Here is a 25,986-nt window from a genome sequence, read left to right as displayed (position 1 = left end):
GGATAATGAGCCGCGAAACTATGCAGAAGCAAGAGAGACAAAGGAGTGGACAGACGCGTGCTGTGACGAGATAGGTTCTATTGAGAAGAATGGAACATGGGTGCTCGTGGATCTACCTGTAGGAGCAAAAGCTATAGGATTGAAATGGGTATTCAAGCTAAAGAAGAACTCAGACGGGAGCATCAACAAATACAAAGCCCGTCTTGTCGCAAAGGGATACGTACAAGTACAGGGAGTTGATTTCGACGAGGTCTTCGCGCCAGTGGCTAGGATCGAAACCATTCGTTTGTTAATGAGTCTCGCAGCAGCTAATAAATGGGAGATACATCATCTTGACGTCAAGACAGCCTTCTTGCATGGAGAGTTGAAAGAAACCGTGTTTGTTTATCAACCTGAAGGGTTTGAGATAAAGGGCTCCGAAAGCAAAGTTTATCGACTCAACAAGGCATTATATGGATTACGTCAAGCACCAAGAGCGTGGAACAATAAACTTAACTCAATACTAAAGGAGCTAAGGTTTTTCAAATGTTCAAAAGAACCCTCTGTCTATCGAAAGAAGGTACATGATGATCTACTAGTTGTTGCCGTCTATGTAGATGATTTGTTCATCACAGGAACAAATGTGGAGGTTATTAATGCATTCAAGAAAGAGATGGCCATGAAGTTTGATATGAGCGACTTGGGAAAGCTAACGTATTATCTCGGAATCGAAGTTACTCAAAGCCAAGGTATGATCACCCTGAGCCAAAGAAACTACGCGTTAAAGATATTGGAGGAAGCTGGAATGAAAGATTGCAACATGGTGCAAACACCCATGGAATCCGGACTCAAACTATCAAAGTCTGAAGAAGAAAAATCCATTGATGCAACAACTTACAGGCGCAATGTTGGTTGTCTTCGCTACCTGCTCCATACACGTCCGGACCTGTCTTATTGTGTCGGAGTGCTGAGTAGGTACATGCAAGATCCAAAGGAATCTCATGGCATAGCCATGAAGCAATGCTTACGGTATCTGAAGGGAACGACAGCATGTGGCTTAACGTTCAAACATTCAACATCAACTCCCTCAAGACTCATAGGATATAGTGACAGCAGTCACAATACGGATCCTGACGATGGAAGAAGCACAACCGGTCACATCTTTTACCTTGGAGAGAGTCCAATCACTTGGTGTTCACAGAAGCAAGAGACTGTGGCCTTATCTTCCTGCGAGGCGGAGTTCATGGCTGGAACAGAGGCAGCACGACAAGCAATATGGCTCAGCGAGTTGCTTGAAGAAATCAACGGATCTGCGAGTGAAAGGGTTACTATAAGGATTGACAATCAGTCAGCCATTGCGCTCACACGAAACCCTGTGTTTCACGGAAGGAGTAAACACATACACTCTAGATACCATTTTATTAGAGAGTGTGTTGAGAATGGAGTGATAGAAGTTGAGCACGTTCCTGGAAGCCAACAGAAAGCGGATATCTTGACCAAAGCCTTGGGAAGGATTAAGTTTAAAGAGATGAGAGATCTCATTGGAGTCCAAGATTTGAGCAGTGTGGAGTTCAAGCTTAAGGGGGAGATTGTTGGAATAAACTTGAAAGATAAAGAAGCTTGAGAGAGAAGTAAGGAGACCTAATCCTACCGAGCTTTGGAAATAGGAAACATAATAAGTTTAGGAGTTATCTAAAGATATGTTTATCTATTAGGATTAGGAAAATATAATCTATATATAAGTAGATATTGAGTTGTGATATCACTTGAGAGGATTAGAGATTTGAGAGCTTGTGTTTTGAGAGAGTTTCACAGGTTATAATAAGAGAGCAATTCTTATTTGAATCTTTAAGTTTTATATTCGAGTTCTATAGTTATGAGCCGTAAAGCTCTTGATGGCACTGGAGATCCAACATCTTTGCCTAAAGGACAGACCATTGATATTGGAAACAAGGATGATGTTACTGCTGTTAAGTCCTCTGGTTGTTGCTCAAGTTGAAATCATTGTTTTTGTTTTTGTGTACTTCTTTTGGAGAGAGGTTTTGGTTCCTGGATTTTTTGTATCTGAATTTATAATTTTGAAAGGGGGTGTGGTTTAAGGTTGGTTTTACAACACAACCCGCGAATTTGTAGCGAATTGAACAAGAGGTGGTCCGGTTAAAAATGGTGTTTTAGTCGTGAACAAAACCTGAAAAGTAACCAAAATGCTAGTCCCTAGCTCTCTCGAACTGAACATTTTGGTGTAAGATTTGTGTGTGATTTCTAGTCAGCACATGAGCAGTCCACTTAAACGAAAGTTGAAACCAGTGGTTTGGTACTTAACAAGGAAAGAGAGGGAGAAACATATTCGTGATTATTATCGAATCACTAATTAGTAATTTAGATCCGCAATCCAATACAATAAACTCTACCTGTAATATACTAATATACTGTATATCGGATTCGTTAATGTTTAATTTTTTCCATTATGTGTTACTAAACTGCTATAATTAATATTTTCCCATCAGTATATAAGCTTTTGTACGCACAAAATAACATATTATTGAAATGCTTATAACATAAAAGGATCTAAATGCTATATAGACAGAGATAATAAAAGAAAAGGGGCATAATAATTTGTTGAAACCCAAAAGAGAGAAAGAAAATGTACCTTGTTCCACACGGAGCCAAGTTAGGTCCACCGTCCAAATTATGACATGATCTTTCCTCCAAGTCTCATCAACAACATGCCCATGTTTATCGTGTCGTTCACTCGACAATCATCATCATATTGATCTCTAAAATTCATGCAGTCATTATTTATCATATATAAGTTTTTATTATTATATAACCTATTGACAGGTCCGGTTAACTCCAAAAAAAAACATTTTAAAAAGTGGACTTGTTACCACATTACCTGATATAAGTTTCAAATGGTTTTCGATTCATACTAAGGATAACAAGATCGTATGCTACCAAATTACCTGTAAACTATCAAGTCCAAACCCAACCTTTTCACATAGTAATAACTTTGTTTCAGGGGAAACTTAAACTCAAGAAAGAGTGCTGTACCATATTTTCAGATCTCACACTTCTCGTGTTGGGCTTTCTGGTACTTGCCCGATTTCATGAAGAAAATATGTAACGTGCAGGTCTCAATGCGTGTCTTATTTGACTTTCGTAATCTGACGTTAGTTAAAAACTATGCACCTGAAATCTAAGAGCATGATTAATCCGGAGTTCTTATCGGAAAGTTAAGAAACTGTTTTTTTAACTTTTAACTAAAAAACCTAAGAACCGGTTTTTAAATAAAGACTTTATGAACCGGTTCTTAAATAAAGACTTTATGAATCGGTTCTTAGCTTTTTTAATTAAAAATTAAGAAACAGTTTCTTAACTTCTGCTAAGAACTCCACTCTAAGGACTCCGGGTTAATCATAGTCTAAATAATTTTTTCTTTCTAAAAGGAAGAGAAGGAACCACATATAAAAGCCTAAAGGAAACGAAAATCGTGGTTGACTAAGAGCATGATTAACCCTTAGAGTTGTTATATGGGTCTTAACAATTTTTTAATAATTAATGATAGTTAAGAGGTTGTAGTTAAGAGACACTGAATTTATTGGCTCCAATGGTAAAGTTCTTAATGTTGGGTTCTTAAGGAATATTTTTTATTAAACTAAAATTTTATAAAGATTTAATATATTTTTTAAATTAAACATATTAAAAGAAAACATTTTAAACATTAATTAAAAAAAAACAATAAAACAAAGATTAGTAAAATAAACGAGAATAATTTAAAAGAAACATCTGAGCTCAATTGTTGTATTCATCACGTCTGAATTTACCCCATAGATGTTCAACCAAATCAGCTTTCAGTTGTTCATGCATTGGTTTATCACGAATTCTAGTTCGAGCATCCATCAAATTGGCGATATTTGTAGGCATACCCATATCAAAATCGAGATCCACATGTGAACTTCCGGAGTCTTCTCCTTGTTGAAACTCTGTAACATTATATAGAGTGTAGTCATCTCGTTCGTCTTCCACTATCATGTTATGGAGTATGATACATGCTCTCATAATCTTCCCAATTTTGACTTTATCCCAAAAAAGTGCCGGATTTTTAACAACGGCAAAACGAGCTTGCAAGACTCCAAAAGCACGCTCCACATCTTTTCGGACAGCTTCTTGTTGTTGAGCAAATAAAACCGCTTTCGGCCCTTGTGGCATTGAAATTGATTGGATAAAAGTTACCTATTTTGGGTAAATGTCGTCGGTGAGATAGTAAGCCATATGATACTCTCTTCCATTGACATGGAAGGTGACTTGCGAAGCTTCACCTTTTATTATATCATCAAAAACAGGTGAGCGATCAAGAACATTGATATCATTTAAGGTACCTGGAGGTCCAAAAAATGCATGCCATATCCATAGATCATAAGATGCAACCGCCTCTAAAACGATTGTGGGTTTTCCCGAACCACGAGAATATTGACCTTTCCAAGCGGTGGGACAATTCTTCCACTCTCAATGCATACAATCGATGCTTCCTATCATCCCGGGAAATCCACGATATTCACCAATATCAAGTAGACGTTGAAGATCAGCCGGTGTAGGTCTTCTTAGGTACTCCTCGCTGAATAAATATATTATTCCATCCACAAAATTTTCCAAACATGATCGAGTTGTAGTTGAACCGAGTCGGAGGTATTCGTCAACCGTATCAGCCGCAGTACCATATGCCAAGCAACAAATCGCTGCCGTACACTTCTGAAGTGGAGAGAGACTAAGCCTTCCCCGACAATCTTTCTTTTGTCGAAAGAATTCAACTTCATTGGAGAGTCGATCAACAATATGCACGAACAAAGACTTGTTCATCCTAAAACGTCGTCGGAATAGATTATGAGGATATGTTGGAGTTTCACTGAAATAGTCATTCCATAAATGTTGATCTCCTTCTTCACGATTTCGTTCGATGTAAACTCGTTTTTTTCTTTTTTTCTTTTCTTTTTCTTGATTAATGGTAAAATTCTCGAAGGACTGGTCAAATGTTTCTTCAACATATTGATCAAAATGTTGATCAAAGGTTTCTTCAACATATTGATCAAAATATTGATCAAATGTTTCTTCAACATATTGACTATCCAATCCCTCAAAAGGATTTTGAGAAGAAGATCCCATATCGAGTAAAAAAAGAGAAGAAGAAGCTTTGTGTTTTAGAATGAGAGAAGCGTTGTGTTTTAGAATAAGAGGAGAAGCGTTGTGGTCTGATGAAGAAGCGTTGTGGTGTGATGAAAAGCGTTGAGTTTCTCTAATGAGAGAAGCAGAGAAGAAGTGTTGTGTGTTGTAGAATGAGAGCTTCACCTTAATTTATAAAAAGAGTACTAACAATACAACCAAGTCTCGTGAATACAGAAACAGACAAGAGTAGTGTCATGACTACACAACCAGACACAAATAAACATGAGTCTCGTGACTCTATTCAGACACAACATGACAGACACAAACAAGAGTCTCGTGACTCATGACAGACTCCAATACAAAAGTAGTCTCATGACTACACAAACGGACAACAGTTTGATGACAACACACAAACCCGTGACTCTCAGCTTCTTCTCTTCTTCTTAGAGGATTGTCCTTCTTCTACCTTGATACCCTGTCTCAGCTTCTTCTCTTCTTCACGTATGCTTTGCAACATCCTTCTGAACTCAGGTTCAATGTCACCTTCTGAAGCAATCAAGCAATTCAATGGCTGCAAATTAATCATGTCTATTCCTATGTCTATCTACCTGTCGCAAGCATCAAACATCTTAATCTTTACAAAAAGGCCAAAAAGCTTACCAGATGTTTTGGAGTTCAATGAATCTTCCTGCCGTTCCGTCTGTGATCCAGTAGAACACTCGCCGCAACCTCAAAATATACACAAAAAACATCCTTTAAACCATGTTCCTCATTCAACCTCTATGAATTCAAATAGACCAAAAGCTTACCTGAATCTTCTTCTGTATGATGAATCATGTTGTGGCTCCCTCTATGATTTACGATAACACACTTGAGAACCTGAAAAACGTACCAAACATCATGATTGTGTTATACCATGAATCTATAACCAACTCAGCACACATGCATGTCTATGAAAAGACCACAAATTATCTTTTCTTCTTCAACTCGGAGATACACCAAAACAGAAAAGCTCTAACCTCTGTTTTTTTTCTCAGCGATTTGGCTCACCTGAAACAAAAAAAAATCATCAAATCGGTTTTTATTAGGGTTTCAATCCGACGGTTTGATGACAATATAGGAAGAGGATAGAGGAAGAAGAGTATAGATGAAGAACAGAAGACGATGGAAGAAGAAAATACCTCCAGCGATGTGGTCTGATGGTAGCTTTGCTTCGCCGGCTGCGCAAACACGGCCACAGAGGCGAAGAAGAAGAAGATCCACTACAAGAAAACATAATCTTAACGAGGGCGGTTTTCCTCGTTATTTCGTCGTAAAAGAGGCTTTACGACGAATTAGCGAGGAAACACGTTTGCTCGTTACACGTCTGTCGTAACACATATTTCCTCGCTAATTCGTCATAACTTAGCGAGGAATATATTTCGTCGTAAAGACGAAGTAGGGCGATTCGTCGTAAAGACCACGTCAATATTCCACGTAAGGACGTCGCTATAATTCCTCGTAAATACCTCGAAAATAGTTCTTCGTAATCTACACGTAAATACCTTGAAAGAGTTTCCTCGCAAAATACACGTAACAACCACGAAATGATTTCCTCGTAAAATGGTCGTAAACTTTTCCTCGTTATTTCCTCGTAAATGGTTCCTCGTAAAATACTCGTTAAATGTTTCTCGTCATTTCCTCGTAAGGTTTCCACGTAAAGAGGTCGTACATTGGCTACGAATTTACTTCGTTTTTATTATTTTACAGAATTTAAAAATATAATTAAAAAATAATTAAAATTATTTAATTTAATAATAAATTAAAATTCAAAATAAAAATAAATCAATATGAAAATATTTTATATATAAATAAATTTTGAATTTATATAATACAACAACCAAAAAAAAAAACTAAGGGTCGTTCATCGCCCGGTAGAATTCATCACTCCTCCTCGTAACATCCGCCTCGTTATGTACGTCGGATGACTCGCCTTGAATGGGATGTTGTTGTCGCATGTTCCTCAACATGGACTCCCATTCCGGATTTGTGGCCGCAATAACGTCCAAGAAGCCCTCGACTCCACCCATACGAGATTTTGTCGCGGTCAACTCGTTACGCAGCTGAGCGGACTCTCTACGCAGCTCCGTGACTTCATCATCCCGTCGATGACCATAAGACGATGTCGCTCTCGGAACATCGTTGACAGAACCAATACCCAACGTCCGTCCCTTTTTTTTAGGGACAACCTTGAAAACAAAAAATAAATATTGTAAGTAAAAATTTAAAGTTATATTAAATGAATAATTAAAAATTAATTTTTTTGAAAATTTACCTCATCGTAAATCTTATCCACTTCAAGTGTGGATAAGGTGACGGGTAATCCGTCGGTAGACTGCTGGGTCAGCTGAGTCTGGCGGTCTTTAACCCGAGCAACTACGTCGTTGTAGATTTGCTCGGACTTGCCATCTACAAATACGCCCGCCTTGTTCTTGTGGGTCCTCTCGTAAAGTTCCATAAGAGACGGGAGATGTCCCGTCTCTTTGGCCTAAAAAACAGTTAAGAAAGTTAGAATAAATTAATATATGTATTAAAAAAATTATTTAATAAAATATTTAATTACCATTTCCAAACGGACACCGGCGTGGGGTTTTTGGCCCGTAGTGTGAAGCATCGGCCCGTTCTCGTGCTCATCGACCGTGTTACGGGAGTTAGAGCAAGCCTGGGCGATTCTAATGGAATCAGGAAGGCGCCAATAACGGATGAGGCCATCCCACACATCCGTGGTGAGCTCAGCGGGTTTGCCACGCTCATACCCCTTCACGATCCAGTCACCCTTCCAGTTGGAGACCGTGTCCAACAAGCGAACTTTCGCTTTCGCGTTAAACTTCTTCCTCACCCTCTCAGTGATCCCCAAGGCCCAATTATATTTTTGCTGTTGGAAAAAATAAATTAACAATTAGTTTTTTAGAAAGTATATATATAAATCATGAAAAAATTAAAATATATAATTAATTAATAGAAACTTACAGCGTAAATTTTGAACCACGTCTTTCTGACGTAGTGAAGCGTCTTACTCCAGTTTGGATGTGCCATGGAGAAGTAACCCTTGATCGTGTCGGTTACGTCCGATGCAAGACATCCGTCAACCCCCCACCTGGAAAATACAAATTTAAAATATAAATTATTTTTTAATGTTATAAAAGAAATTTAAACGAATTAAAAAAAAATTAATGCAACATACCACAACGTTCCGTCCGGTCGGTCTGGGTCGATGACTGGTAAACCTTCTCTACCTGGCAGACTGAGAATGTCCTCTACAGTGTACTGCGAGTAAGGAGCACTCGGAGGCACCATCAGATCAGGATGAATATCGGCGGCCATCGGAGGAGGCACAGGAGGAGGCATCGGAGGAGGCACATGAGGAGCCGATGGTGCACTAGAAGAAGTAGACCCAGAGACTCTCTGAGTGTACTGAGTCTCGGGGACAGTCTCCTGCCCCGAAGAACTGGGAGCGGAAGAAGAGGCCGGGTCTAAACGACTACCCCGCTCACCGGAGATCTCTCTGTAATGGGCAGTAAGTCTTCCTTTTCGAACCTGGGAAAAAAATGAAATTTTTAAAATTAACATCAACAATATATTTCCCAACATTATCTACCTAATCAACACTAAATAACATAAAATCCGCAAACCTATCTAAATTCCCTATACTAACCACCTAATCTATCCTAAACTAACCAAATTAGAGAGGAATCAGAGAGGCTTACCATTGCTACGAAATGGAGAGGAAGTAGAGAGGAAGTAGAGAGGAAAGAAAGAGTGAGCGCTCGGGTGTATATATAAGATTACATATCGTCGCAAATTCGTCGTAAGTTTACGACGAAATAGCGAGCAGTTACAAAGGCCCGTGTTTTTTTTACGAGGAAATTGCGAGGAATCACAAAGGCCCGTGTTTTTGTTTACGAGGTATTAACGACGATTTTGCCTACGTGGAATTAACGAGGCTTGCTTTCCTATAAATATACTCACAACTCTCATTCTCAAACCACACATAAACTCCCAAATCACACACCTATCTGAAATCACATTCCTTAACAAAATCATATTCAAATTATAAATATTTGAAAAAAATAGGAAAAGGATAAGATATTAGAATTCATGTGGGCGAGACTTACGTATTATAATTGCTGGAAATCTTGCCACATGTTATTCTGGTATTTTGATCCTTTTCCCTTTTTTCTAGTTTTTGCACTACGAGGTATTTACGACGATTTATGCTTACGTGGAATTAACGTGTTTTATGTTTAAATCTTTTTACGTGGTCTTTACGACGATTTCTGCTTACGTGGTCTTTACGACGATTTCTGGTTACGTGGTCTTTACGACGATTTATGCTTACGTGGTATTTACGACGATTTCATCCTACGTGGAATTAACGAGTGTTATGTTTAAATCCCTAGAATCCGAAAACCGAAACCTGAAACCCGAAACCCCATACCCGAAACCCCAAACCCCAACCCCCAAACCCGAAACCCGAAAGCCCAAACCCGAAACCCGAAACCCAAACCCCCATCTTTAATTTTCTACTTCATATATTCAAAACCCCATATTTAATTTTAAGTTTCGTCGTTATTCCTAAACCCCAACCCCCAAACCCGAAACCCGAAAGCCCAAACCCGAAACCCGAAACCCCAACCCCGAAACCCGAAACCCGAAACCCGAAACCTCATACCCGAAACCCCAAACCCCAACCCCCAAACCCGAAACCCGAAAGCCCAAACCCGAAACCCGAAACCCAAACCCCCATCTTTAATTTTCTACTTCATATATTCCAAACCCCATATTTAATTTTAAGTTTCGTCGTTATTTTTAACGAGTGTTATGGTTAAATCCCTAGAACCCCAAACCCGAAACCCGAAACCCAAAATCCAAAACCCAAAACCCCAAACCCCGAACCCCTAAACCCGAAACCCCAAACTCGAAACCCCAAACCCGAAACCCAAAATTCAAAACCCGAAACCCCAAACCCGAAATCCAAAACCCGAAACCCCAAACCCCGAACCCCTAAACCCGAAACCCCAAACTCCGAACCCCTAAACCCCGAACCCCTAAACCCGAAACCCGAAACCAAAAACCCGAAACCCAAACCCCAAACCCGAAACCCGAAACCCCAAACCCCATATTCCTTATTTTCTACTTCATATATTCCAAACCCCATCTTTATTTTTAGGTTTCGTCGTTATTTCCTCGTTGTCTTACGTTGTATTTACGACGATTTCATCCTACGTGGTTTTTACGACGAATTCATCCTACGTGGTATTTACAACGATTTTGTCCTACGTGGAATTAACGAGTCCCGCGTTCTTTATTTTTATATTTCGTCGTTATTTCCTCGTTGACCTACGAGTCCTTTACGACGATTTTTTGTTACGTGGAATTAACGAGTGTTATGTTTAAATCCCTTGAATCTGAAACCCCAAACCCCATATTCCTTATTTTCTACTTCATATACTCTAAACCCCATCTTTATTTCCATTCCAAACCACAATTCCCACATTTGCTTATTCATAAAACAAACTCCCGGCATTACCTTATTCATAAAACAAACCCCACATTATCTTATTCATAAAACAAACTCCCTCATCTTTATCATAAAACAAATACATCAATCGGATACATCGACATTCTCGTCATCACTAGAAACATCATCATTTTCATTAAACTCGTCTTCAACAGCTTCGTCTGTGGCATCATCGGTAAGATCTTCGTACTCGTGATTATGCGGATCAATGAGAAGGAAGTCATCAATTTCTTGTTCAGGTTCCTCAACTTCATTTTTCTGTTCTTCTTGCAATGGTGGTTCTTCTCCACTGATGATTCGTCCTCGAGGTGTAACTTTGATCACTGCTAACCAATTTATACCTGAATCTCTCATCTGAGGGTATGGAAGGAAGCTAACTTGGTCTGCTTGTGAAGCTAAGATGAAAGGCTCGAATTTGTTGTACCTTCGTCCACCGTTGACATCAACTACACCGAATTTGTTAGACCGAACACCTCTGTTGACGACGGGGTCGAACCATTCACATTTGAAGAGGACGCATTTCAGCTTCAGTATCCCTGGAAATTCGACTTCAATAATCTCCGTCAAGATCCCGTAGAAATATGTTTCCCCTTTCACACATATTCCATAGTTACTGGTCGCCCGCTGTCTACCATAGTCATATGTATGAAAAGTATAGCCTCGTGTGAAATACATCTGTGATGTGGTGACCTTTACAAGTGGAGATTGAATTACTTCGTGTAATCACTTAGGATAATCTGCATCGTCGTCGTCATAATCAACCTGCAAAAATAAAGAGAATGTTAATGAAATACAGATAATGTATGAAAAAAAAATTTTAGTTAATACCTGATTCCGCAACCACTTAATGAAGTGTTGATCTTTCCTTTTATCTACGTCACTTGTGGATATACCAGGAAATGTTTCTTCGACTTGAGAAACAAATAGGCTGTAAAATCACATTTTATAGGAATGAATCTCTCGCAATTATACAATTAATTATACTTATATGTGTTTCGAAGTGTCAATATATGTTACCTTTCAAAATAACGCATCAATGGATCTTCGCAATTGAGTAGAATATAGGTGTGTGCACTATGAGCGTCTTCTTCACTCGACCACCAAACCTCTTTAGACTTCCCACCGAGTCGCCCAATCTGGCTAAAGATGTCTGGAACACCAGCAACTGCATATGTTGGCGCAACACCACCATCATCATATCTTCTTGGAGCTCTTCTCCGTGTACGTACTTTTGACGCAAAGTACTACGATGTGAAGTGAGAAACTTCTTCCCTCAAACTTCCAGCAATTATAGAACCTTCAACTTTGGCGAGGTTCTTTGCTTTTCCCTTCAAATATTTCATGGCTCGCTCATACTGATACATCCATCCGTAATGTACAGGTCCACGAAGCAATGCCTCATATGGGAGGTGGACAGCTAGATGCTCCATGACGTCAAAAAATCCGGGAGGAAATATCTTCTCCAAGCAATTATAGAACCTTCAACTTTGGCGAGGTTCTTTGCTTTTCCCTTCAAATATTTCATGGCTCGCTCATACTGATACATCCATCCGTAATGTACAGGTCCACGAAGCAATGCCTCATATGGGAGGTGGACAGCTAGATGCTCCATGACGTCAAAAAATCCGGGAGGAAATATCTTCTCCAAGTTGCACAATAAGATGGGAATGTTCTCCTGAAGCTGTTCCACAACTTCTTCTTTAAGAGTGCGTGTGCTCAGATCCCTGAAAAATGCTCCAATGCCTTTTATATTCAAAAAAAATTAAACACATTGTTAGTCATATATTATTTTGTAAATTATTGTGATATAATACACTACGTACCTGCAAGTGCTTCATGTACGTTTGTTGGAAGTAGCTCCGCAAATGCAAAGGGCAGTAGTCGTTGCATAAATACATGACAATCATGACTCTTCATCCCGGAGAACTTTTGACCCTTTTCAACACATCTAGAGAGATTCGAAACATACCCATCGGGGAACTTCACTTCTGATGTCACCCAGTTGAACAACACCGACTTTTTTTCTGAAGATAATCTGAATATCGGAACGGGAACTTGTCCATTGCTTTTAATATGTAACTCGCTTCTTGAGAAAATATCCGGCAAGTCCAACCTCGATTTTATGTTGTCTTTTGTCTTCCCTGGGACATTCAATATTGTATTCATGATGTTCTCAAAGAAATTCTTCTCTATATGCATCACATCGAGGTTGTGGCGCAGAAGAAGATCCTTCCAATATGGCAACTCCCAAAATATACTCTTCTTGTGCCAGTTGTGATGAACACCGTAAGAATCTGGCATATTACGAGGGACATGCCAATTACCACCCCAACGAACTGTTTCGTTAGCTCCGTAGTAGTCGATTTGCGCTTCAATTTGTTCTCCAGTTAGATATGGAGGAGGAGTGTCTCTCACAACCCTTTTGTGCCTAAACAAATTCTTGTTTCTTCGGTAAGGATGGCCAATGGGAAGAAATCGACGGTGACAATCAAACCAACTTGTCTTCCTACCATTCTTCAGTTGAAACGCATCTGTCGTTCCATTACAATATGGACAAGATAATCTCCCATGTGTAGTCCATCCAGACAACATCCCATAGGCAGGGAAATCACTTATGGTCCACAAAAGCATCGCTCGCATCGTAAAATTCGTCTTCGTTGAACAGTCATACGTCCTCACCCCTGTTGACCACAAATCCTTCAACTCTTTTATCAGTGGTTGTAGGAAAACATCCAGGGACATTTTTGGATGGTTCGGACTAGGTATTAATATGGTCAAGAATAGTAACTCCCGTTGCATGCACATCTCCGGTGGCAGGTTGTATGGAGTAAGAAAGACTGGCCACAATGAATATTGTCTCCCTGACATTCCGAACGGACTAAATCCATTTGTGCATAATCCGAGATACACATTCCGGATATTGCTAGCAAAATCTGGGTGTACTTTGTTGAAATGTTTCCAGGCTCTTGCATCTGATGGATGAGTCATCTCACCATCCGTCTGAGTATGCTCGGCATGCCATCTCATCTTTCCAGCAGTCTGCTCTGATTGATACAATCTTTTCAATCTGTCTGTAATTGATAGGTACCACATTCTTTGGTACGGTACCCTATTACGTCCCCGTCCTCGCGGCTTGAATCGTGGCTTCTTGCAGAATCGACATTCTTCTAGCTTCTCATCATCTCCCCAATAGATCATGCAGTTGTCGATGCAAACATCTATCATCTCCGAAGGCAACCCAAGACTATAAACCAGTTTCTGAATCTCATAATAAGAATCAGCAGACACATTGTCTTCCGGCAAATACTCTTTAAACAAGTCCGCCCATTCGTTCATGCAACTTTCAGGTAGATTGTGATCAGTTTTAATATTCATCATTCTAGCAGCTAACGACAATTTAGAGAGACCTTCTCTACAACCACTGTAAAGTGGTTGATTCGCCGCGTTTAACATTTCGTAAAACTTTTTTGCATCTATATTAGGTTCTTCATCTTCATCATGAGCTACGAATGCATCATCTACCATATCATGAACCCTATCATAATCTACCATCTCCTCCTGATGGTAACTATGTTCATTATGCAAATGATGATCAACCGGTTCTTTTTCCTGAAAATTGCTATTACTACTACTAGCTTCATTCTGATCATAATTAAAACCTTCTCCATGTTGAAACCAGATATAGTAATTTGCCGTGAAACCTCTATTTATTAAATGCTTCCAAACGTTTTCACGATTTGCCAGTTTCGAATTGTTGCATTTCCGACAAGGACAGAACATCTTACCACTTTTTTGGGCGAGTGGTGTTGAATCTTCTTGATGCATAAATGTCTCCAGACCCGCAAGGTATTCTTTCGTCACTCTCCCGTTAGCATCTCTATGCATATACATCCACTTCCGCAACTCGTAAATAGTCCCGGAGCCAGCCATTTTTTTTCTTTTACGTTTTTTGTTGTTGGTGTGTTTAAAATGATGTTCAAACATCCATATTTATAGGAAAATTCGAATCTGGTAGTTGTAATTTTGCTATGAATTTACGACGAAAATTAATTAGGTGGGCAAAAAAAACGTGTAACACCTATAAAGTTGGTGGATTCAAAAATCTCCTCGCTAAATACACGTAAACTATTCCCTCATAAATACCACGCAAAGTTTACGTCGTATTTACGAGGAAATAGTTTTTCCTCGTAAAATACTCGTAAAATTACATCCACTTTACGACGAAACAGTTTTGTCGTTACGTTACGAGGAAATAACGATGACTTTAGTTTTTCACGTAAATTCGTCGTAAACTCGACGCAAATTTACGATGATTGTTTTGCCTCGTTAATTTTCGTCGTTAAGCATGTGTTTTCTTGTAGTGATCTCTCTCTGTAGAACTTGATTTCCGGTGAATTTCGTCTGAGAAGAAGAGATTTTGGGTGGGAAGAGAGAGAGAGAGAGACGAAGTCGATGAATCGAAGAGGCGCCTCTCCCCTAGGGTTTCGCGACACCCGCCTCTTACACCTTTTCATTTTTTTTTTTAATGGGTTTGGGCTTTAGAGCCCACGCGACAGGCGCCGTGTCTAAGCACTTTACGTTATATATCAAATTAATTACTTATTTATTTCGTTAGCTAGCCCTTACTTGACCTCCACGATAGATCGGTCAATTAAAAGAAAATTTCGAGATGATCCAAAGATTCTCAAAACAAACAAATATGATCATGATCGAAGATATTATTTTAAACGGTCGTTTATACAAATCTTCCATGACACTCGTCTAAATGACATTTGACACAGTCCAAATAAGAATCCCACTATGATTTTACAAAATCAATCCATCTAAACGTCAAAAGATATTTACAAAACAAAATAACAAAAATTAAAAGATTTAGCCACGACATGCAGGATTTTGCTCATGCGAAAGTATTCCTCACACGTCAGGAAACTACATGGAAGCTTTAAAAACTATTCAAACATACGTATCAGAACACTAAATGATTATCTTAACCACACAAATATTAACTCTCTTAATTAAAAAGGGTGTGACAGAAGAACATCCTTCGCCCTAACAAAGACTTTGGTTTGGTCTCAAAGGTTACTTGCAAGGCATTTGAAAAAAAACAACTTTAGCTTTTCTATCAACTCTACGTACTGAGTAAAACATAGAGACTGAGCAAAGGAAAAAGCAACGTAGATATGTAGACCAAAGTTGTTGAAGATCATCAAGAAAGTACTAAAGAAGAGATCGAGAAGACACTTGTAGAACAAGACAAGAATAACATGGATACAAAAGGAAATAGGTCAAACGTTTCAAACCACAGCTCATTTAGCTAATCTCATACCAACAAGAACGGTTCTCGCGTTTCAGCTCTTATCGCCATTTTTTCTCAAACGGTGGTCAATGCGATGTAGCTAGCAAGATCATGACATCGATTCTAGTGGCCATATGTGGGTTCTCTTGTTTCATACTTAGCTTCACGGATTCTTACAAAGACAAAAATGGTACAATTTGCTACGGATTAGCAACAACATTGCATGGGTTTTGGATCATTGATGATCGGCAACGCTTCCTCAAGAGTTATCTAAAAAACATAAAGTAAGGTTTATAGATTCTGCTCATGCTTTCGGTCGTTATTGGTCTTTGGTGCGGTGTTTTATTCGATAGAAATGCGGTGAACTGTTTTTTTTTTTCGGCACTGTCAGGGGAAGCTTTGGAGATTCTCACGGCGTTGCCGGTAGGGGTTGATCAAGATTCTTTCTTTTGATGATCTCTAAAAAAGAGTTAACAAAAAACATATAAAATTTTCTAATAGAGGTGCATAATGTATTTAAGTTAATCATAATAATTGAAGGTATGCTATATAATAGCCTGGTATGGTATTTTGGACGGGATACCATTTAAGAACCAAAATCTACGTTTGTCAATCCTGAATATGATTCTAATTTGGTTAAGCCTATTGGGAATTATATGCAGGCTAGGAAATAGAGAAACATTATCCGAAAATGTTGCTCTGGATGAGAAGAGAGATGTGAAATAGATGTCAAGCAAAGCAATATAGCAATTGCAATTCCACATATGCCAACATATTTGACTTTTAAGTACTTCATTTGCTGATCACAACCTAATTTTTCATATTTTCGGTAAAGATAGAATTGGTGCCTTAGCCTTTGATTCTGGAATGTCACTCATGGCCGAGGGTTTGATTGCTGCAAGTGGTTGATGTATTATAAAATACATAAGAAGTGGTATTTGGATAGCAAACATGTAAGAAACATTTTCAATTCATCATATCTTCTGGAATGTTTCCACTTTAGGAAAAGATATAACATTTAAAGTCTATTAGTTCTAGATTTTCCATATGAAAATAATCTATTTCTTTTGTAGTTCTGTAGGAACAATTTTAGACACTGGATGATAGGGCACACTGAGTTGTTTTTTAATGAAGCATGTAAAGATGGAAGCTGGGATTACAATCTTACAAGTTGCAGAAAAGTGTAGGTGTAGCTTGTGAAACCATATGTGAAAACACGTCAAAACGTTTCTTTCTCCTCTTTTAATCATTCTCTGTTTTGGCCTAAAAAAAGGGAAAAGGCAGGCGTTCTCCCACGAATCCATCCGTGAGTTCGTCACGAGTCGTCTCGTGAGTCCGGAGAGATTCAATCCTCTCGGAAATCGGGTACCAATTTGTTGTTCGAACCCTGGTGCGACTCATTTTGCATGCTGAGTCACAACCACTCGCCCTGGTTCGAATTGGTGTCCATACTTCCATTTATTTAATACTTAAAGACAAACCTTTGAAATCACAAAATTTAACTCCCGGTCTGTTACGGTTCGGTAAGGATTCACAGAACCAGAGTGATTTTACGCTTTGTCTCAAATAGAGAAACAAAAAAAGAACGTTCCTCTCGTTTGATCAAAAAAAAAAAAAAAGAATGTTCCTCTCATCATTATCATCAACCACCGTTTTTGTTTTCGATTCGAATAGATTCATGGCCACCTATGATTTAAATTTGTGTTTTTTTTTCTCTAATATACGGTATCTAAATTTTTTTAAAAGATTCAGACTAAAATTATAATAAATGTCCATTTTGCAGGTAAACCTATTTCTAAATATTTAATACACAAGTGCTGGAATCATATACGCTAGCTCTATGTGCTGGAATCATCTCTGCAGTGAGTCTCGAGCTCCCGAAGCTCAAGATGCTCTCTGACAATGCAACACTCATCAGAACTATCAACAACAACGACACTCAGATGAAGAAGATCTTTGGTATCGTTTAAAGATATACAACGAATCTCCTCTAAGTTTGTCGAGATAACCTTTTCAAATGTTCCTTGGTCTTCCAATGTAGAAGCCGATCGTCTTGCTAAACATTCTTTTTCTTTCTCATTTGTATCAGACCCTCTATTGGGCTAACATTGGACCTCTGACCTTTTTTATCTTAATTTAAGAGTAAGTGTTACAAACAAAAAAAAAATTTAATTAAGATCTATATCAATTTTATATCGACATGACCATATTTGTTTAGTGTCATGAGATATTTTGAATCCATATTATTTAGCTTTTTAAATTCCGTATATATATTAGTAGATAATCTAAATTGTTATATTTCTTTTTCTCATGTAGTACTTTCTGAAATTCAAGTTGCAAGCCTATTTAGATATTCTTATAAACTGTTTTTTTTTTCAAGGTTATCAATACTCTTTGAAAATGATATTTTTACAACTTTATAATAAAACTTGAAAAGTTTCAGGAATCACTAAAATATCACGCCGACTCAATATATCATGGTATTTATAATTAAAATGTGAATGATGTATAGAAACTATAAGTTGACTACATACATACACATACCATTAGCTGAGTTATCCTGTAGTATCTTAACATATGATATAATGATTATGTTTTTATTAATTTTCTTTGTGAGTTTCGAGAATATCTCCATTTATAGGTCTGAGATCCACATCTATGAATTGAAAGGTCAGAACGATCAACTAAGAGGTGGATACATACACAATAGTTTTCCATTTGATATAACTTTAACCATAATTAAGCATTTTCTATAAAGAAATCTAATTTGAATTTTTTTGTGTGAATATTTTACCAAATTTTCCCATTTAAGTTTCTGGTTGTCCATATACGAAAACAAATTAAATTATTTTTATAATAAATCGGTTAAAATCTTTGTGTTAACCTTTATACATACATACTTACAGTTTTGGTACAAGTAAGTTAAGTTAGACTGGGCAGGATCTTATTAAAATTACATTTCACAATAATCTGTAAAAAGATTTTGACTAGAAAAAAAGTTGAAATCATTGTTTTTGTTTTCGTATACTTCTTTTGGAGGAACGTTTTGGTTCGTTGATTGGTTGTATCTGAATTTATAATTTTGAGATTACAACACAAACCAAATTTGTATTGAATTGAACAAGAGATGGTCCGGTTAAAAATGGTGTTTAAGCTGTTTCTATTGTTTTATCATCCGTTCTATCAATCAAGGACGTTTTGGAACTAAACTCAGTCGAACCTAAAATATATCGGTTAGAAGTCAATTATAGTTTTCTCGAAGCAAACCAAACACACAAAAAAGGAAATGTGAAATGTACATCCCTAAACATGCGACTTAAATTTATATTTATGATATTTCGTTTTGATATTTTAAAACTTTGTTAAGCAATTGAGTCGTTATCCCCTATATATTAATTGAGAAGCATTTGAAAAATTAGAACCTTAATTTTGTATTAATTAAAAAAAACTCCAAATCCTAGGTGGCACTCTAAATGCTTTCTAAATTTCATTTCAAAGAATTCTAGAGCATCTAATATAAAGTATAGTTTAATCTAATGGTGTCACATTATTCCATAATTATATAACACTAGAGAACATTATATTAACCTAAAATATAGGAAGTGTGTATTCTCTCCTTAAATAAAAGCTACGGAATTACCTAATATGATTTACATATATATGGCAATTAATGATTATGAATAATAAAGATTTGATAACAATTTTTGCATCCTTCTTCATTTTTGTTTAAATTTATATTATTAAAAAAAAAAAAACAATCACATTAACCATATAATAAAAAAATTAGATTTTTTCTTATATGTTATATTTTGAATTTTTTAAAATGACTTTAAAATACAAAAAAAAGAGGAAACCTTATATGTTATATATTTTTTTTTAAATGACTTTAAAATACAAAAATGAAGACATCTTATATGTTATATTTTTCTTATATGTTAGAATTTTCTTATATGTTATATTTTGAATTTTTTAAAAACGACTTTAAATTACAAAAATGTAAGTTTTCCTTAAGTATACGACTAAAAACATTAAAATGACATGTATCAATTCGATGGTTGATTTGAAAGCTTTAAAAACCATAAGGAAGATAAAAGTCAAAATAATTTAACTGTGGAAACAATACTGTTCACTTTTTTCAAGAATGTGTTCGATGGAAAAAATAAGGTTTGTATGTCATAATTTGTTTAATGTCCACTAGAGAACATTATATTAACCTAAAATATAAGAAGTGTATTCTTTCCTTAAATAAAAGTTACAGAATTACCTAATATGATTTACATATATATATGATAATTAATGATTATGAATAATAAAGATTTGATAACAATTTTTGCATTCTTCTTCATTTTTGTTTAATTTATATTATTAAAAAATAAACAATCACATGAACCATATAATAAAAAATAGATTTTTTCTTATATGTTATATTTTGAATTTTTTAAAATGACTTTAAATTATAAAAATGAGGAAACCTTATATGTTATATTTTTTTTTTTAAAAGACTTTAAAATAAAAAAATGAGGACACCTTATATGTTACATTTTTCTTATATGTTAGATTTTTTCTTATATGTTATATTTTGAATTTTTTAAAACGACTTTAAATTACAAAAATGTAAGTTTTCCTTAAGTATACGACTAAAAACATTAAAATGACATGTATAAGTTCGATGGTTGATTTGAAAGCTTTCAAAACCATATGTAAGATAAAAGTCAAAATAATTTAACTGTGAAAACAATACTGTTCACTTTTTCAAGAATGTGTTCGAGGGAAAAAATAAGGTTTTTATGTCATAATTTGTTTAATGTCCACTAGAGAACATTATATTAATCTAAATTATAAGAAGTGTGTATTCTTTCCCTAAATAAAAGCTACGAAATTACCTAATATGATTTACATATATATGACAATTAATGATTATGAATAATAAAGATTTGATAACAACTTTTGCATCCTTCTTCATTTTGTTTAATTTTTTATTATTAAAAAAAATAAAAAATCACATTAACCATATAATAAAAAATTAGATTTTTTCTTATATGTTATATTTTGAATTTTTTAAAATGACTTTAAATTACAAAAACGAGGAAATCTTATATGTTATATATTTTTTTTAAAACGACTTTAAAATACAAAAATGAGGACACCTTATATGTTATATTTTTCTTATATGTTAGATTTTTTCTTATATGTTATATTTTGAATTTTTTAAAACGACTTTAAATTACAAAAATGTAAGTTTTCCTTAAGTATACGACTAAAACATTAAAATGACATGTATCAATTCGATGGTTGATTTGAAAGCTTTCAAAACCATATGGAAGATAAAAGTCAAAATAATTCAACTGTGAAAACAATACTGTTCACTTTTTTCAAGAATGTGTTCGATGGAAAAAATAAGGTTTTTATGTCATAATTTGTTTAATGTCCAATCCGATCAACCCATGATGTATTAATTATAGTTTTGTTCCATTATTTTTAATAAAAATTGATCTGATCCACCGGAAAAAAATTATATAATAACAACAAAAAATATTTTATATATATAAATAAAATGATCAAATATATAAAAGAAACTATCGATAATATATAAAAATAAATTTCCTTGCGCAGGTCTTATCCTAGTGTGTTATTGAACTGCTATGACTGATATTTTTCCATCTTTATAAGCTTTTATACTAAAATAACATATACAATAAAGAGAGATTTAGGTAAATATACCTATATGCGACCTAAATTAGGGAATCACCCCTTGATCAATCAAAACAGATAAAGTGTTTACCATTTTGAGCCAAAAGTGATGATTTTGCCCCTCTGCAAAAGATATGAATCGGCGCAGTACAATATTGTGTCAGACTGACGACGCAGAGCTAGGGTGATTCATAGGGGGTGCTGCACCACAATATCCTCTGGTTTTTAGGACGATTGGTACAAAATTTAATAGAAATTACTACGGAGGTGGTTAGTCGCTAACTATATAAGAGGATGAATAAATTTGTTGTTAACGAAACTATTATATTTGTCGTTAGAGGAGATTGCTAGGCTTTATAGAGTTATTATCTGTTTAAAAACATTCACATAAAAACCATATAATCGCTGATTACAAGCGGTATAGCACTGTCGTGACTTGGTCAAATCAGAATAAAGATCATAAAACTTAAGCACTCTTGTTCCGGCAAATGCCTTTTCAGCTTAATCAAACGAACTAGAGAAAACTTCAAATTATCTTGTAGAATAAGCATGACGGCCATAGATAAGAGTTTTATTACGAGTTTGAAGATAATAACAAAACTGTAAATTTACCATCATTAATAAAAGAAATCGAAAAACTAAAACGATTATGTTGATGTGGCTCGAACTCACCACCCAAAATTTAATGCGACATTTCTTTATCGCTAGGACAGAGAACTCATTTGTCTAGTAAATCGGAAGGAAATATAACTAAGATAATTTACAATTTCTTAAAATAAACCTCCAAATTAATCATGGATTAATCTCTGATTAGTTGATTATTTATCTATTCGGCACTATGCCCGAATCAACCACATCTGTTAGCGTAGTATTAAAATGTGAGCATAAAAGCATAAACATATTTGTGTATGAGCATACGTTTAAAGCACTATGTTTCATAATCATAATGTTTAAAATCTTAACAACTATGTTGGGTTATTAACGACTAACCAACTATGTATCGTTGCTACATAGTTGGTTAGTCTTTAACAATACAATGACTAATTTTTGTGGGTCATTGTTTAAATGGACTGAAGCATTAAAGTGAAACATTGCAATTGTTTAGATGAACAGTTGTGACTGTTTGTGATTGTAACCGTTAGTGATGAACCGTTGCAACTTTTGGTGATAAATGATTAAAGTTTTTGGTGATGAATTATTGTGATTTTTGGCTAACCAATGTAACTATTGGTATTAATGATTATAACTCTTGGCTAACCATTGCAACTCTTATTGCTAATCATTGCAACTATTGGTGCTAACCATTGTAACCCTTAGTACTCTATATAAGGATGGCATTGACAAATCACAACTTGGATAATTTGTACAACTTGTACAAAGAGAGAGATTCATTGTTAGTTAGAGAGGGATAGATTTTTTTTTTTTATCATCAAAGATCTTTGAAGAAACACATATAAGTAATAAAGCTCTATTTGTTATTTTTTTATCTTAGCCTAGACCAAAAATGAGATTTTTGATTGTCTTTATCTTACAAAGAGATTTCTGTAATCCAAAAGCTTCGAATAAGGTTGAAATACTCTTTAAAAAAAGCATGGCGATTCAATCATTATAAAGTATATAGTTCACACCCATTCGGGTTACCAAACCACAAAATTTTAACGAACATGACAGAAGAACATCCTTCACTCAAACAAAGACTTTGGTTTGGCTACTTGCAAGGCATAAGAAAAAGAAATTAAAGTAGCTCTCACGTCTCTTATATATCCTCTACGTACTTGATTCATCAATGATACCAAAACCTGAGTAAAACATAGAAAATGAGCAAAGGAAAAAGCTTCGAAGATATGGAGATCAAATTTATTGAAGATCATCAAGAAAGTACTAAAGAAGAGATCAAGAAGCCACTTCTAGAACAAGACAAAGACTTTCCAGATGTAGAAAGAACAACATGGATACAAAAGGCAATAAGTCCAACGTTTAACCACAGCTCATTAGCTTGCAATATCATGCATCGATTCTAGTTGCCATATGTGGGCTCTCTTGTTTCCTACTTAGATTCACGGATTCTTACAAAGACAAAAACGGTTCAGTTGGCTACGGATTATACTGTAGAGAGATGTGATATGTCAAGCAAAGCAATATGGCAATTCCACATATACTGTCAACATATTTGACTTTGAAGTCCTTCATTTGCTGATCACAGCCTAATGTTTTCATATCTTTCGGTAAATATAGAATTGGTGCCTTAGCCTTTGATTCTGGAATCTCACTCATGGCTGAGAGTTTGAGTGCTGCAAGTGGTTGTCACAACCACTCGCCCTGGTTCGAATTGGTGTCCATACTTCCATTAATTTAATACTTAAAACAAACCTTTGAAATCACAAAATTTAACTCCCGGTTTGTTACGGTTCGGTAAGGATTCACAGAACCAGAGTGATTTTACGCTTCGTCTCAAATAGAGAAACAAAAAAAAAAAGAACGTTCCTCTCATCATCATCATCAACCACCGTTTTTGTTTTCGATTCGAATAGATTCATGGCCACCTATGATTTAAAGGGTATTTTACAGAACGAGCAAGAAGTCAAAGATATTTTGTTCTTCTCGGAAATGCACAAGGGGGTGAATGAAATTGAATTCAAAGCCGGTTTATCAAGTATCAATCGTATCGGTTGTTACTTTGCAATCCTCACTGAATAAATAGAGATAGAATCAGGTCCTCGTGTCGGATCATTACTTTTTTGAACAGCTTCAAGTTCATGGGTCTCAGTCATCTATTCTCTGGCCCACACCTGAAATCAGAAAGCTTGAAACTTGACCAATTGTAACAAGACTAAGCTATATGTAGTTACAGCATTGTCAACTAATCTATATATGCATATACAATGGTGCATATCAGCTGAAAGACTAATCTCCATAGCTATACGTACACGTATTGTTTCTTCATGGTATTGTGCTTGATAATTAAATTGTGCTAGACACGTGTACACGCATTGTGCTTGATAATTAAAATAGCCCTTCATGGTATTGTGCTTAGTGGTATACGTATACATACACACAAATAAAAAAAAGTAGTCTTAGTGAATGAAATAAACTTTCCTATGATCAAGTAGTTTGGTGTTTGTTCTCGCAGAAACTCATTCTTGTTTATGTTCGTTCGTACATGAAGAAGTAGATAGTGTAATAACTGATATCCCGCAGGATGGCCCGTGAAGGCCTGCAAAAAATGTGGTACAAGATTGGGCAGCTATATTCAGGACCGCATCCCGCGCACCCGCAGCGGTCCGGGATGGGACGGGACGGAAGAGCCCAATTGACATCTCTACAATTGTTAAAGCCCAACCTAATAGAGTTAATTGCTATAGAAGAAAGAACAAGAGGAACAAGTTAAACATAGCGAGAGGAGGCGAAAAAAAGAGAAGTGGTGAGAGATAGAAGAAACAAAGTTCAAATATTGTCATTATTTAAACATGTAACAATTAGAGAAACAGTAGATAGGAGACAAAACGTTTTACCTTTCAAGATTCCAAGTTAAAAGCTCTCAAGCGTTCACTCTGTAACAGCCAGTTCTGTTCTTCAATTTGTCCCAGGTTGTTTTTATTTGAGCTCATTAAAGTGGTTTTTCTAGGATGGGGCTTGGGAAACTGTGAAGGGAGTTTCATGGCCGCTTTGTAATTATGAATGCGGTGGAATATGGTTCGTATAGGATGTTTGAAAGCTTTTTTCAAAAGTTTTTTAATCGATGCTAGAGAAAGAAATGATTGCTATGCTTTGTTTAAAGTTAAAGAGAGTTTTTTGTTTGTTTGTTTTTTGTCAACAAATACTTCTAGAGGTTGTAGACTTGTGTCAAAAGAACAAAGAAAATACTTCTAGAAGTTGTAAGAGATATGGAATGTACCCAAACTTTGTTGAAAATCTGTCATGTGTATCTTGTTCACGTAGAAGTCACGGCAAAATCAAAACAAGACTTGTTAAAGCAACAAATACATGGGACCGACACTAATGACTACTTCAACTGTTTATATAGTTCTCCCAAACTTTTTGTGTATTTATTTTTCTAATCTAAGGTATCTAAAATTTATAAAAAGATTCAGGCTAATTCTAATAAAAGTGCATTTTACAGGTAAACCTGTTCCTAGATATTTAATGAAGATCTAAGTTATGATTTTATATCGGCATGACCATATACGTTTAGTGTCATGAGATATTTTAAATCCAGATTATTTAGCTTTTTAAATTCAGTTTATTAGTAGGTCATCTAAATTGTTATATTTCTTTTTCTCATGTAGTACTTTCTGAAATT

General features: G+C 35.9%; 1 long non-coding RNA gene and 1 pseudogene across 1 annotated transcript; one reads left to right on the top strand and one right to left on the bottom strand.

Annotated features, from left to right (window-relative positions):
* Positions 1 to 2,148: 2,148 nt before the first annotated feature.
* Positions 2,149 to 6,383, bottom strand: LOC111207529. The gene is made up of 6 exons (XR_002659776.2): positions 6,321 to 6,383; positions 6,159 to 6,189; positions 5,949 to 6,018; positions 5,800 to 5,868; positions 2,943 to 5,685; positions 2,149 to 2,756 (listed from the first exon to the last, which is right to left on the bottom strand). It is a non-coding gene; the product is annotated as an uncharacterized LOC111207529 (long non-coding RNA).
* Positions 6,384 to 15,879: 9,496 nt separating this feature from the next.
* Positions 15,880 to 19,085, top strand: LOC106373263 (annotated as a pseudogene).
* The last annotated feature ends 6,901 nt before the right edge of the window (positions 19,086 to 25,986 follow it).

The sequence above is a fragment of the Brassica napus genome, chromosome C7, assembly GCF_020379485.1.
Source record: "Brassica napus cultivar Da-Ae chromosome C7, Da-Ae, whole genome shotgun sequence".
Taxonomy (NCBI): Eukaryota; Viridiplantae; Streptophyta; class Magnoliopsida; order Brassicales; family Brassicaceae; genus Brassica; species Brassica napus.
The sequence above is the reverse complement of the archived record's forward strand: the minus strand, read 5'-3'. Positions and strand labels throughout refer to the sequence as shown.